A 15,465-nucleotide genomic window follows, 5' to 3' on the forward strand; every position below is an offset into this window, starting at 1 on the left:
CATACTCAATGTCTTCAGAATCCCAGGTACTCAATAATAATTTATTAAAAGAATAAATAAATCTAGTGCCTGGGTTTTTAAATCTTGGATCCATGAATCACTTAGGGGACCTATGGATGACCTTCAAGAGATAAATGAATCTTTGAAATTGAATACAAATGTTTGTATGAATTTGTGTGTGTGTGTTTTCCCCATCATTGGCAAGAGTCCGTAACTTTTATTAGAGTTTCATCATACAAAAAAAGCTAAGAGACAGTGTATCTAATAGGGGAGAAACTCACATGTAAAATTGTTGTTAGAATTTTATAATATTGACAAAAATACATGGAAGCACAGAAGAAGAATGAGTCCCTTTTTCCATTTGTACAAGCCAAAAATTTAGGAGTCACTGCTGACATCTCATTTTCTCTTATTCTTCACATCCAATCCATCAGCAATTATATCCATTGGCTCTACCTCAAAACACATCCAGAATTCAACCTCTGCCATCATCACCCTGGTCCAAGCCACCACTGTCTCTTTCCTGGATGAATGAACAAGGACTCACATCTCGCTGCTTCAGCTCTTCCCCGTAAATGGTCTATTTTCAACACAGCAGCTCAAAGTCCAACAGGAGTCAGATCATGTCATTAATTTGTTCAAAATGCTCAGTGAGTGAATTAAATCCAAAGGTCTCTGAAAGTCCTCTGTGATCCGACTTCTCTCTCTCTCCTCATTTCCTATCTTTCTTCTCTCCACAGTCCAACCAACCTGCCTCATTGCTGTTTCTTCTCCTACCACAGGGACTTTGCTCTGGCTGCTTCCTTTGCTGCAATGTTCTTCTCCCGTATGACTTCTTTGTTCCTTCATCTCTTTAAAGACCCTGTCCATGCAACAAATAACTCCCTACTCCCCCTTCTCTTTATGCTGATCATCCGGCTTTATTTTTATCTATAACATGATTGTCATCTATTTATTTACTGACTTATTAATTATCTATCTCTTCCACTAGACATGAGATTCAAGAGGGCAAGGACTTTGTTTAATTCAATCCTGGAACAAGGTACGTTCTCAGTACATGTTTGTTGAATGACTGTGATGGCAGTGACACTTAGAGAACCTTGAAAGATGAGTGGGACTTTGAGGGGCAAAGAAAGATGAGTGACAGTGAGGGAGAAAGGTAAGTGACAGCATCTCTCAGGGGTTGGTGGGGATAGTCTTTTCTTCTTGAGTGTGTTTTAGTTTTGGGATTTTATATTCATCCATCACCCACTCCCCTCCCCAAAGGTCTGTCCTGGATAAGTCCATAGCTGGACAGAGATTTTGCCTCACACACAGAATTGGCTCCACCATTTTTTTCTCATCCATAGATGTAAGTGGAAGAGTTCAACTACTGGTTTAAGGAAGTCAGACTAGAGAATTTAGTTAGCTCTTGTTGTTCAGGGTGAATTCTGGATATATCTGATGGGTTGATGAATAATGTAACACGTGATTGGGTTGGAGGGCAAGAATTGATGGTGGAAGCAGAGCAAGATTTAAAGGATGTATATATGGAGAGAGAGAGTAAGAAAAGCATAACAAAACCTTACTGAGCAGTTGAGGAGTTCCAGGTCATCCTATAGCTCTTTTCCAGCCTCTCTCATCTGTCATTCTGAAATGTTGGTGAGATTGGCTTCAAGGGACACTGTCAACTTTTGTTTTTGGAGACCGCAGGGTAAATATTACAGATCTGGAACTGCTGGCTCGCAACTTCAAAGCCTTGAATAAAGCTGCTGGATGATCTGGAAGCCACCTGGCAGGACATTTAACTTTTGCAGTTTGGGGCATTTTTTTCCTTCTCATTTCTTAATTCCTACCTTTCCCCCATCCTCCTTAACACCAAATGAGCTATTTGGATGCCACAGATGCAATTTAGACCTGGGTACCAGCCAAGGTCACGAGGCTCAGCGTATAAGAAGTGAATGCCAGCTGTATTTCAGACAGAATTTCCAAGGCCACAGAGGCAGAGGGAGGAGGCTTGGTCTTCCTGATTCTGGATTTTCTCCTCTCTTCTGCACACAGACAGACATGAGCACAAAACACCCTTTTTATTTTTAATTTCCTGCTTCTAGAAAGAATGGTATGACAACTTTTTATCCCTTTTCTACCTGAATTCAGTCCTCCTCTCTTTGTCTCCCTCCCCACAGATGCACTGACTCTATGCATGAAAGAATGCAAGCTGAGACTAGTCAGTAGGGAGTCAAAGAAACAAAAATAATAGACCAGAAGGTCCCCCAAATTTAACAAGAATTTCTGAAATAGAAATCTATGCTCTACAGGGGAGTAAAGAGAATAAAAAACTGTGAGGAGATAATCCAAACAAATATGTGATTATAATTATCAGGAATTATATAAACATGGCTCTGACTCATGAGTTTGCTAATTATTGTCACTGTTTGCAGTGTTAAAACTAAGTTCAAGACTTTCCTCTCCACTACTACTTATAACAATAAATTATATCTATCTACCTACCTCTCTATATCTATATAAATAGATCTAGTCTATTTCTAAATGGCTCAATGGTTGCCTTCTGTGGTCAGTGTACGTTCTTTATGCATGCATCTGAGCATTACTATGCATACCCATAGTCAATCTTAATTTCTGCCTTCCAAATGCTTAAAATCAGTCATGTTCTTTATGCTGACCATTGTACCACAGTCCTCTGAAACATCATCCTAGTAAAAATCTTCTAATGTGAAAAACTAAAACAAAAATAAAAAATAAAGTTAAGATATACATCCGAATTAATGTAATGGAGTCCCTCAAGTTTCACTGAGAACACTGTTTGACCTAGAGTGACTGGTCTGTATACCTTGGCCCCTTTAAAATTCTAAAACAGTCTATATTTGAGCAGTGAATTTATAAATGTGTATCATTTACTCACCAAGCATTTTTTTTTTTTGAGCATCTGCTATGTATCAGGAATGGTGCCAGACTCCAAAGATACACAATTCATAGTTTCACGAGGATTCTGGCAACAGCAATCTGGCATGATGGGAGTGCGATATAGCTAGTAGGCATTGGACACAATGGGGTCTGCCAGGAAGTGTACCTGACTCCAAGATGCTCCCTGGGGAAGGGAGTCTGGAGGAGGTGATGGAGTTTTGAAAGATTAGCAGGAGTCATCCAGGTGGAGGCGGTGGAGTGGGAGGTCCGAGAGAGCATGTTCAGAGTGGTAGCGTAGAGGCACAGTTTCCCTGGAAGGCCTTGGGCCACTGAGATGGTGTGTGCCTGCTGTCGCCAGGGTGAGGGTGTGGGAACATTCAAGGCAAGCAAGTCTGGAGAGATACTGAGTGAGAAACAAGATTTAAAGGGTTAAAAGAAAACCAGGTATATTGCAATGTAGAGGTCAAGTTTACATTTCTGAAAGATCTTTTCTTTAATTTCAGCCTGTCATCATCCAAGAACTGGGTTCATGTTTTACCAGTTTTACCAGCTATGACTATATCTCCTGAGGAAATGACTTTTTAAATTAGCTTCTGGAGAATAATAAGCACCAATTAAAAGCAGAACCCAGATCCAATAGAACTATTGAGTATAACATATCATAGTTTTCAAAGATAAAGCCAGTGTTGTCACAGTCAGATATCTAAAGGTTCACTAGAGTTGGTAAGCTCAAGAATTGGCAGGTTTTTAAAACCATTGGTGATACAAGGCTGAGAGGTGGTGGTCTCCAGGCTCTTTGAGACAAACCCTGGAGGGGAAGGTCATCTTTGGTTCTGCCCCTTGCCGGGTACACTAGATGGAAGAAGAAGTAGAAGAAACCCATTTCAGCATGACCTCAGTGGGAGGCCATGTGTCCTGGCTGGGAATGGAGAACTTGGTTTGGACCCAGGCTGGAGGTTTGGCTGGGGCCTAAATGGAGGCCTCTAAAGTTGAAGGGTGGAATCCCAGCTCCTCTCCTTACTAGCTGGGTTTCCTTCTCTGTGCCCATCTCCCCATCTGCAGAATAAGGGTGCTTACCACAACCTACTGCTTGGGGCTATGTGAGCATTAAATGTCAGTTAGCGTGTGTCCAACACTTCGACCCATGCCTGTACCGAGTATGCTTCCCATGCATGTCAGCTATTGTTGTGCTCTGTTTCTCCCATCAGAAATTAAGTGAAGCCCCTGGCCCATGGTTAAATGAAGTAAACATTCATTTCCTTTCTCATTCAATGTTAAGGAAATAGATATGGGGTGAGAGGTATGATGGAAAGGATGTGGTCCAGGAGGCAGAGGTTGGCCCAGATGACCAATTGGTGACTCACTCAGTTCTGAAATGTGGCTCTCTAAGCAGAGCCCGGGGCTTGTCCATGGTGTGCAAGAGCAGTGTTACTGCTCTGCTGAGCCCCCTGCCCTCCTGAGGGGGGACATACAGGCAAAACTCTGCCTCCAGGAACACTGCATCTTTCCCAAGCCCAGAGAAGTGCTCAACACCCCTGTTTTCCCTCAGCCTCGGATTTTCACCTTAAGTCCAAATGTATTTGTACGGTTCTCCGGGCCTGAATGAGGCTAGAGGGATTCCATGTAATCCCAGTGCTGGTTTCCTTTGAGTTGAGGCGCAGAGGCACATGCACACAGGCACATGCGTGCTCGTACTGCGTTCTCACCAAGGTCCCAGGAGGGGAAAAGTCCATTTTGGAATGTGCCATGTTTGGGCTTTGAGGAGCCCAGAGATTTCTCTATTAGTACAATAGCCTGACTGTGCAGGTGCGTCTCAGGCTAGCGGCAGGTCGGCAGGCCAACTGAAAACTCATCTTAAACAACCACCCCAAAGCTTAAGCCCAAACACCATGGCTGCACTCCTGGAACAAAGTCTGTTTTCTTAGAATATCTGGTTACAGCATTTTAAAAATGAGCAAGCTCATTATCAATAGTGTTCCTGAGAACCCAGAATTCTTTTAGAAACTGTTAGCTCTCCAGGGCTGGCAGGAGCTGCAAAGCAGACACATTCTCTGGCCTGCCACCCCCTCCCTTGGGCAACACCCAGCCAAACCCAACAGCCCAGCTTAGCGCAAATGAACACCGGGACTCAATTCCTACCAAGGAGCTGGGGTCCTGGGTGACTGAAGGGGGGAGCGGACTCTCCTCCCCCAGAAGTCTTAACGGGTGGGAGAGACTTTTGTACTAGCACTGAGTGGGCATCACATTACCAGCGAGAACATTGGATTAGAACATGGGTTTTGTTTCTCAACTTGAGCACATACTAGTTGTGTAGTCTTCAACAAAGTATTGACCTTTTCCAAGATTCAGTTTATTCATCTATGAAACAGTGACAATTATTGTGAGGATCAAATGATATAACACATAATTGGTAAACTAGAAAGCCTTCAACATTTGAAAGGAATTACCTTATTCCTCTTAATATGATCTTTCCTTGTTTCATATATACATGTGTACGTATGTGCACACATGGAACTTACTTATCCATCTTCAGCTTGATTATAAACTCTTCAGAGTTTTGGAGACAGAAATTAATTTTAATAGTTTGAAATTAAAATATTGCTCTTGCTTCAATGTTGGGCACAGAGTGGGCATAAAATAAATGTGTGAGGGAAAGATTAAGTTGTGTTGTTTATCATCTCCGATTTAAGAAGGTAAGAAGTTGTGTACTGAGTTTTTAAAAAATTCCAAACATCTTTATCTATCTGTCTGTGTCTTTGTGAGTTTCTTCATCTGCAAAGTACAAGGATCTCCTTCCAGAAGGCTGTTCCCAAGGGTTCCTTGTGTTTGAGGCGGCTCAGTGTTTTGCACAGAGGCTGGACTCTTCACTGAGAGATTCCATTCAAAAGTCCTTCTCCTTACTAACTGTGACTTTAGGCATATTACCTAATCTCTCTGAGCTTCAGATATGACATTGGTAAATTGGGTCAACGTCTCCTTCTCACTGGGTTGCAGTGAGAATACAATGAGAAAACATATGCAAGGCATCTAGCATCATCGTGCCTGGCCCTTATTACCCATTCAGTCCAGGTTGGACATTCTACCAACATGACAAATGGAGAGGAGGAGTAAACAGAGTGATGGACAGATGACAGGGATGACACGCGCAGCAGGAGTCCCAGGGTTAAGAGGGAATGCCCTTTGAGGGCCCTTCTAAGAATACAGCCCAGCCTTATGCTGAGAGAAGCCTAAGGGTACAAAGAGAATGGAATGGAGAGTTTTGACACTATGCATATATTCCCATTCCAGTGAGAAACCTATGCTCACTCAAGATTGATCTCTAAGGAAATCAATGGGCTTCTCCAAGGAAACAATTGAGGCAGGTTAGGAATGAGATAAGAAACAGGAAATAGAGCCTGAACCTCTGCTTTTTCTCTATTCTTCCCCTAGGTGATATCACCAAGCCTAAGGGCGTTAAACACCATCTATGTGCTAACAATTGCCAAATTTATATCTCCACCTTGGACGTGTCTCCCAAACTTAAAGCTTTTAAATTCTGTTGTCTACTCTATATTTTTCCTTGTTTATCTACTTTATATTTGTATACATATATCAACTCCAAAAATGCAAAACACAGTTTTTGGACTTCCCTCTTCCCTTCCTGTATAACTTTCTCTGAACATCCCTTGGATGTCATGATGGATTCCATGTATAATTATCGAATATTTTTAAAGAAAACATTAATACTGCAACATGAAGTTCCGGAGACTGTGCTAAATCCGGGGAAAATAAAATAAAGTAAAGGATAGTCCCTGCCCTCAAAGGCTCACCAAGTAATAGGGGTGACAGTACATTGCCCTGAAAGTATTTTTTCATATATCTCCATGTTGTAAAATGTGCTGCAGAATAGAAAAGGCAGAAAAATGTGCTAACAGAGTGACACTGAGGAGATGACACTTTTAGCTGCTCCTTGAAGAATAAAGAAGATGTTCCTCTTTTGGTAGGTATTGTAGTGTTACAGCTCTCAGTTCAGTCCTCTTGACCTATTTGAGAGCATTACACATACCTACTCCATAGATCAGCTTTGGTCATAAGACTTGCATTTGCCAAATGGAATGTGAGCAGAAATGTTGTGGCTACGTTGGAGCAAAAGCCTTAAAAGGAATCACTAGGTTTAGATGCTTTTTTCCTTCTTTGCAAGAATAGTATGTTCCAGGGAGGGATTTCTTCTTCAGCTTGGATCTCAGAATGAAGAAGATCCATGGAAAAGAGCTGCAGCCAGGGTGAAGGTCAGTGAGAAATGAAACTTTGTTGTTGTAAGCCAACAAGATGTTCAGGCAGTTTATTGCTGCAGCATAAATGACTAAAGTTGAGTCATAAAAACATTGGTACCAGAACTGGAGGGCAACAGAAAACCAACCATGTGTGCCACTGGCTTTCAGGTTAAGTGTTATATAGCTAGGAAACTTCTCGGTGACTCATGTTATTCAGTGGAGAAACATTTGGTGAAACTGTTGCTTGTGATATCTTTATTTATATATCTACATATCTATATATCTATCTATTCTGTGTGATAAACCACTCCAAGTCTCAGGGGTATACAAAAGTAAGCATTTATTTCTTGTTCCGGTGCCTGCAAGTTGCAAGCTGTCTGGGGTTCAGCTGATCTAAACTGGGCTTGGCTGGGCTTGGTGCAAGCTATATGTTGATTTTGTCTACTCCATGTGTTTCTCCATCTCCTTGGAGTAATCAGGCATGTTCTTCTTGGGATGAAAGGTAGAAACAAAGAGATATCGTTCTCCCATGTTGTGGGTAGAAGAGGTAATAGATATTTGCTTAACCATGATGTAATTGACCATAATATCTAATGAATTTGCGGTTTTAGGTGAGTAAGTGGGAAAGAGCACAGAAATTATAGTCATGTGTGCTGTTTCACTTATGGCCAAACAGTGGATGCCTGCCTTGGGCAAGTCAAAATTTCTCTAAATCTCAGTTTCCCTATTTGAAAATAGTGGAAAACAAACCAGTATTTTTTACAAGAAATGGAATTTCTAGCTAGCTCAAATAAAAGTAGTGATGAGTGTTTCTCATCAGAAACATTTTGTGGATTCCAAAGGAAACTCAACTCAACCAGGACTTAGAACAGCCTGAGAGACCTTCTGCACCCTGTAGACATTCAGTGGTTTGTTCTGCCATTGGTGTGTCTCAGATGAACTCCATGTATCTGTTTCTCTTCCACTGCATTTCAGTTATGTGTGTATTTGTGTACAGACATATGTGTATTGCAATTCTATGCACTCTCAAGTTTTTGCATGAAAAAGGAACAGAATTCATTTTGTTCCTTGGAGGGAGAAGGAAACAGAGATAAAAAGAGAGCTGTTCACACTCAAGTTTTTAGTAGAGTTGACTAAAAATAAGATGTTTGGCATGAGAATATTTTTCCCTAAAAATTTGTCAAGCAGTGGCATTTCAAGTTTAGGGTGGTACAAGGCAAAACAGCAGTAGTACTTAACTGGAGTTGGGCCTGAGCAGGGGACTGTGAATACACAAATCCTGAGAAAATAATATGTTATGTGGGAGCTTTGGTTTGGGGGGAGTTTGAATCAAGGCTCCCTAAATCTGACTAGCGCCACCCAGACCATGGCAACCAGAGTCCCTCTTCTGGGCCCTGCACCTCAGCAGCCCCTTTTTAGCTCTTCTTCAGCTGTGTTGCTTGCTTTGGAGTAAGGAGTTTGTGGAGTCTGGGATATGCAAGTCAGGAACCCGTACCCTTCCGGATCCATGGGGCCCTGCAATCCCCTGTCAGGTGGTTCCCAGCTGGCTTCCTAGGACAACAAAGGCCTATTGCCTATGTGCCTCTGTAGAGTGGGTCACCCCAACACTGTGTGTACTTCTGGGTTGAAGGACTGTCCGTGGAACTTTGTTTGCAAGGATGTGGATGGAAGCTGGGTGTTGGACCCTAGGATGTCTACATTCATACATGTGAGCCCCTCCTGGTACTGAATGGAGTCTAGGATGGGAAGAGAAAGGGCTGGTACCAGGAATCTCCACTGGTAGTCTTACCCCAGGCCCTGCAAATCTGAGAGACAGGCTTATCTCTGTAGGATAGGGAGGCCCCAGCTGACATCATATGCAGTATAATTTGAGGGCATTGCAAAGCCCTGCCTGTAAGACATGGTATTCTTTGGGAAAGCCTGCCCTAAGAATTAACCACAAACCTCCTCCCTAACTGGTATAATAATGAGGCAGCAAGAAAAGTCCAGCTACAACTTCCATTTTCAAAAGCTCATTATGCATTATGATCTTATAAGAAAAATATTCTGTATGTGGCCACCTGCAAAATGAAATAGGCAAGACTTGGTTCTCACACAAGGCACCAATTTCTCCATTTGGAATGCTAGCAATGTTCTCTACTTGGAAAGTTTATAGAGCTTATATCCTGCCTGTTTGCCTTTAATAAAGAAATGTTGAATATTTTAAAATAAGCTTGCTTTAATGGGCCAGAAATATATTCTTCCAAGTCTTTTGCATCTTTAAATATCCTGAGGGCTATAGAATCCCCGGAGTTGGACTGAATGCCATGTCAGGATATGCTCACCTTGCTGGGGTTTGGGGTTCTCTCTGGTTTATGGGGCCACAGCTGGTGTGGGATAAGATCCCAGGTGTCTCTGCTCATTTATTTGTGTGCATTGTGTACATTCTTCCTGCTGCTGGACCGAGTAAACTGAGTGCTTTCTGGCTTCTGTGCTTGCTTTTCTTTGCCTGAAGAAACTTAAACTTCCTGCCATGTGTCCACTGTTCACACAGCACTCTTAAATGCAAAACGGTGTTTAAAACTTCCATCGCCACCACCCCTCTTCTTTCTCCAGGAGTCCTCTCCTGGCCTGCAGAGAGGAAAGGGTACTGCACTTGGAGCCAGGTGGCTGGGTGGCAAATCCAAGGCCCTTCATTTAGTAATTGATAATGTTGGGCAAGCCAATTAGAAATGCTCTATTAGAAAGAAGCCAGGCATTCATTTATTCCTTCAAAAAAATACTTACCCAGGTTCCCATGTGTTAACATTAGAGGCTCCAATGAAACAAAGATAAAGCACCAGGGAAACCTTGTGACTTTAGGAACTAAAGCATAAGTGCTACCTGCCTTGTCTCCCTCCCCAACAAGTTGTGAGGGTCACCTGTGGGCATCTTCTAACCTTACTCTATAGACAGAAGTGATCAATTGTGGAATAGGAGAGTGCAGCCAAAAGGCTTTATTTCAGTTTTACACGTGAGGGTGTGTGATAACTGTCTGAGTAGAGCTTGTTTACTTTATTTTTTGTAATATTGCCCATAGCTTCCTTTAAAAATATATGCAGGACTGCACTGAAGTTAAAGTGAATTTCAATAAAGTTTGTTGTAATGATTTGAAAATGGGATCCCCCTGGGGTATTGCACAACTGGTCTTGAGACCTCAGTCTTGGCATCAGTAGATGGTTTTTCACATTCAGAGAAGAGGACAGCAACAGGAGGTCTCCAGTCTAATAACAAAGATCACCGTGCACTGGTGGGGCGAACAGGTCAAGAGTTAAAGTCAGAATAATCTGAATACAAATCATCACATAGAAAAAGGAAATTTTCCAACTCCTTGAGCCACTGTTTGGTGTTACAGATTTCTGCTTTCTCTCAGCAGAAAGGTATTAAGACTATAGGTAAAGATAAGTAGTCTGGTTGGAGCAAGATAGGAAAACAAAAGGCAAAGAGCAAGTCAGTGGGGCCCCCGGTGGACTGCTGTGTTTCCACCCACACTAAAGAATACTCGGAACCATAGGAGGTTCAGATCCTGCTCACCCCTCCGTTTGCTCATTTATTCAACAAATATTTATTAAGTGCCTGCTGTGGGCTGGGACTTCAGAAGGAAGCAAAGTCTGGCAGAGTCCCTGTCTTCATGTGTGCTTGGAAAGGACACTGACGTTAGTCAAATAATCACACAAACCCATTGGCACTTGTGGTGGTGCTGGTTGCTGAAAGGTGAAGGACGCAGTGCAGAGGGAGGCAATACTAAGGGGCCTGACCTTGTAATGGAGACGCAGGAGACGCTCCTGAAGACGTGACGCTACTCTCTGCTTCTACCACCACACCACCTCTGTCTTTTCTGCCCTCTCTCCCATCTTGCAGGGACCTTGTGACTGCACTGGGCCCACCTGGATAACCCAGGATAATCTTTCCATCTCAAAGTCCTTAATGGAATCACATTAGCAAAGCTCCTTTGGAAAGAAGGTAAGGCAACATAGTCACAGTTTTTTGGGATCAGGATGTGGGAGCTAGATCTTTGGGGAGTCATTATTCTGCCCACAGCACCAGAGCATCTGGACTTAAACCTGAGGGGACACTGGAGAGTAAGTGATATATGGAAAGACAGTTGCAGCTTTAAGCAACTAGAGAGCGGAGCTTAATCGCATCAGGCTCAGCTAAAGAAAGTGGCTGGAAGGGAGGCTCTCAGCAGGGGTGGTGCTAAGTAAGTGAGATGCAGAGTCCAGAACTTAATGCCTGAATGAAATGTTTATGGTATACAAGGCTGGTCCACTCTAAAGGCAAATAAAATTCTTGATAATCCAAGGGATTTGTGAATTGTACGTGGGTCCTGGCACTATGCCTTGCCGTGTTGTACAAAGCAGGGCTGTCTGTGACAATCCTGGTGTTACTTCTCTAAATGCATTACCCTTGCTCTTAGAAGGAGTCTGGTTTCCTGCTCTTTTGGAGATTCTAAGTATGCCCTATTTATTAGCATCGCCATCCATTCCCCCTCCACACCTCTTCTCAGAAGAATTTATAGTTTAATCATATTGAATGTGTCCCTAGTAGAATTTTTCCATTTCTACTTTTTCCAGTATGTTTTTTATGGTAATATTTTTTCTTCCCTCCTCACCTTCCTTAGGCATAAACCTTAACACCTCCCCTCTGCCCAACTCTGGTGTGAGACACTTACTAAGAAAACTCAAGAGGCTTTTAACAACAGAAATCAAAGGTGAGTGAAGAGAAGTGATTGCACACCACACTTTCTGTGCCTGTTAGGCTTAAAGGACAGCTGCTGTTGGTAGTTCTCTGCAGATGCTGACCTAAGGCCACCTTTCTTCCCACTCTGCTACCCACTGAGAGCTCAAGTCCTCCTAGTTCCTTGCAGAATGCCTTCCTAAGGGGTCAGGGTTAGGAGAAGTAGGGGGTTCCATTAGCGGACTGGGGCTTCTCCCAGAAGTCTTCCCAAATCAAACAGAACCATTGCAATTCAAAGGATGAAGTATTCAAACCCTCATTGTTAGGATCTTCCTGAATTCACTGTGGAACCAGAGGACTAATTATTTTTTTCTAAAAGCTACTTTCCTCTTCTCTCTTCCTTTGGAGCTTCCATAATACTAGCATTAAACTGGTTTATTCTTTGGGAGGAAGGCAAGATGGGGAAGTCTGAATATGGGCTAAGATCCTCTGAGTGTCTGCCTTCTCACCTGTAAAGACTGAGCTTAGATCTTGGCAGAAGTTGAGGTTTCTCCTCTTTGCCACTCCTTTGCAGGATATGGGGGAGAGACACCTCCCCTTCCCTTGACCTAGAAGAGGCAGATAATACATCCTGTCTCAGGAGCAATGGTTCGTGATCATGCAGGCAAAGTGCTTATAAGATGCCTGGCATCCACTAAGCTTTTAATAAATGTACACCTAAAGGCAGGGTGATGATGAAGATCATTCCTCAGTTGTTCTAACCTTCCCTTATGGTTGGGTTCTCAAGCTTTAAAAAGGCAGGGACACTTGAACTCCTAGTCGTTTTTCCCAGCTTTGGTCTATTGATAAACAAAGTTTGAGACACTTTCCTTGCCCCCTACTTAATACTCATATGCAGAACATGTTTCTCGAGTTTAGCTTCAGATCTTTGTTGCTCATGCCTTGGCTGGTCTGTCCATTATCATCTCTAAGTGACTAGCTGCTGTGGGGATGTAGCTTGTAAATCATGATACTCTGAGGAGTACCAGAGAGCCAGAGAATTCTACAGCTTCCGATTCTTCAGATCCTACTACATTCCTCCCAGAGCACTGCTCTCAAAATGTGAGCTGTTAAACACAGCAAGCAGTTCTGGCTTAAATCATCAGGTCACACATTTCCCTTCTCCTCAAAGGTTGGACTTTTCAGGATAGGTTGTAAAGATGATCTGCTACATTTTCTCTTGCCCCGCCCCCACCCAAATAACTAAGTTGAGACAGACCAGTGTCTCAGAATTTCCTGAAGGCCTCTTCACAACCCTTCTACTCTTTCATGACTTGCCCCCAAAGAGCCCTTTCCCATCTCCCTCAGAGGGTCTAAATGCTCATTTACAAGCGTCAAAGAGGGAAGGAAGAAAAAGTAAACCAAGAGGATGGTTCATTGCTCAATGCAGCCCCTGACAACGGATCCCCCAGCTTCCCTCTTTTCGGCCTATAAACTGCTCTGTAAAAATTAAAAAGCGTGAATTTACAGGGCCCGAGAGGTGCCAGGAGGTGAAGACCCATCTCCAACCAATGGGTAAGGCATATTGATGAAGCAGGAATATGAGGCCTTCCCAAATTCTGGCCAATAAAATACCTTCCCTGCCTTTCCAGATCCTTGATCTTCTCTCTCCCGTGCAAAAGTAAGTGGGGACAGGAATGAAGGAGAAAGGTCAACAAAAAAGCAGCACAACCAAACAAAATGCCAAGCAAGCCCTGGACCCTGGCATTTGGGTCCCAGTGGCCTCCCTCCTGGGCCCTTCATTCCTCTGTGGATTCCTTGGCCATCCTGTCTGCTTGAGTGCCTCCTGGTTTCCCAAGAATTCACACCCAAACTCATTCACTCATTTGCCCATAGACAGTGAATGCACCAGGGTCTAGCTGGATGCTGTGTGCTCCAGTCTCCTGACACCCTGCCCAATTCTCTTCCCAGTGGATCATGACAACTTGATTCCCACTGAATGCATGAAATTGGCAAAACCATGCATTTCCTCCCTTGCCTAACCTTTCTTCCTCTTGTTAAGATAGTGGGATGGAGAAAAAAGCACAGATAATAGATGTTTTCAGTTTGGAATAAGAGTAGTGATCATGGGTCTTGGATGAGGTCTCTACAAGTATTCTACAAATACTCCCCAAATACCCTGAGCTGCTTCCCCCAGACCCACTTAACCTACAATGCAGTGTAAGGGGCTTAGCCAGGGGGCCATACTCAGAGGGGATGTGAACGTCTGAGCCTTAGAGATGTGACACAGAAGGAATAAACCTTTGCACTAATGCCCAGTAAGTCGAAGCTGCTCGACAAATAATATTTATTTCCTGTGTGGTGCAGGCTGGAGTTTAGTGGCTATGTATTTTCCTTTTCTTAATTTCTTTCTGGGGCCACATATGACTTCTTCACCCAAAATAGTCTTTGGAGGTTCCAGTATATATACCTGGAGTGTATGTGTGTATGAGCCTGTCTTGGGGAGGCTGTCCCTCCTTATTATTCAGGGCAGATGGAGCTTGATGAGGTCAGCTGGGTTTTTGAGAGTTCAGGTCAAGGCTCCAACTGGCAGAGAAGAGTCCCATCCTCCAGGCTGCCCAGCCAAGGCCATGCTCTTCTGAAAGCCACTGAGCTGAAGATAAACATGGAGCCTGGAATAGATTTTTCACCTGATGTCCTTTATTACATGTTCCACACTTTAAATTCCTTTACTTCACTCCTTTATTCTCCTGGATCTTCTAGAACAAACATTGAAGTAGGAAAAAAAAAAGGAAACTGTCCTCTTCCTTCCACCCTTCCCATCCTTTCTGAGTGACTCACTTCAACTGGAACAATTAATCTTGATCAGGATGGTATGACAGCAGGAAGAAGGCATCCACAGCAAAGCCCTTTGGTGCCAAAGACTTGGGGAGGCAATCAGCTCCTCCCCTGTGCTGCAGTCGGGGCAATATGGAACTATTTGGTTGTTTTAAAAATAGCATTTTACACATTCAGAGCTCCCTGTATCTGCAGGATGGGCAGCAGGTCAGGGGTTGTGAAATGCTGTGCTAACCACCAAGTGTGAGCAGGCACTTTTAATAGTGTTGGCTGGAATGCAATACAGGCCACGGAGCCCAAAAGATCAACTCCACCTCCTCCGGGGAGATTGAAGCCAAATAATTCCTAGTGTTTTCACTCGTGTTTTCCTCCACAAAACTCATAGGTTCCGGGTGTTATGCTTAACCATATCCTCATTTTCTGACAGGTGCAATTACTCATCTCCTTTCCTCTGTCCATCTCCTGTTTTGTTTTTCTCTGCATGGGTCACACTTTCCAATAATCCACAGCTACACCTGGCACCCTAGAAAGGCTGCGGTCAACAGAATGTCCTTCTTGCAGATGGCTGAGCAAGTGCTGGAATGACCAGGAGGAATCACTTCATCATCTTAAGAAAGTGGTCACATCTTTTAATTTTTAATTAACTGATTGAGCCCTCATTAGAAGGAAGACTACCATTACTGTCTTGAGGTCCAAGAACTCCAGGGACATAGTCCAAAGAGCCTGGTCCTGCTTCCAGATACAGAGCTGAGACAGAGTTAGAGGCTGCAGTCTGCCCAGTTATGGATGCATCCCG

General features: G+C 43.3%; 1 long non-coding RNA gene across 4 annotated transcripts in view; it reads left to right on the top strand.

The window, feature by feature from the left end:
• The first annotated feature begins 451 nt into the window (after nt 1-451).
• Nucleotides 452-15,465, top strand: part of LOC118972026 (uncharacterized) — an 81,406-nt gene continuing 66,392 nt past the window's right edge. For 2 of the 4 annotated variants that reach the window (XR_005060807.2, XR_005060805.2), the window contains exons 1-2: nt 10,876-11,138; nt 11,797-11,886. This is a non-coding gene — a long non-coding RNA (uncharacterized lncRNA). Of the gene's footprint in view, nt 651-991; nt 1,043-7,118; nt 7,173-10,875; nt 11,139-11,796; nt 11,887-15,465 lie in introns of those variants that run through there. The other 2 variants (XR_012123230.1, XR_012123231.1) reach the window with 2 other exon arrangements.

The sequence above is a fragment of the Manis javanica genome, chromosome 12 (genome assembly GCF_040802235.1).
Source record: "Manis javanica isolate MJ-LG chromosome 12, MJ_LKY, whole genome shotgun sequence".
In the NCBI taxonomy this organism is placed as follows: Eukaryota; Metazoa; Chordata; class Mammalia; order Pholidota; family Manidae; genus Manis; species Manis javanica.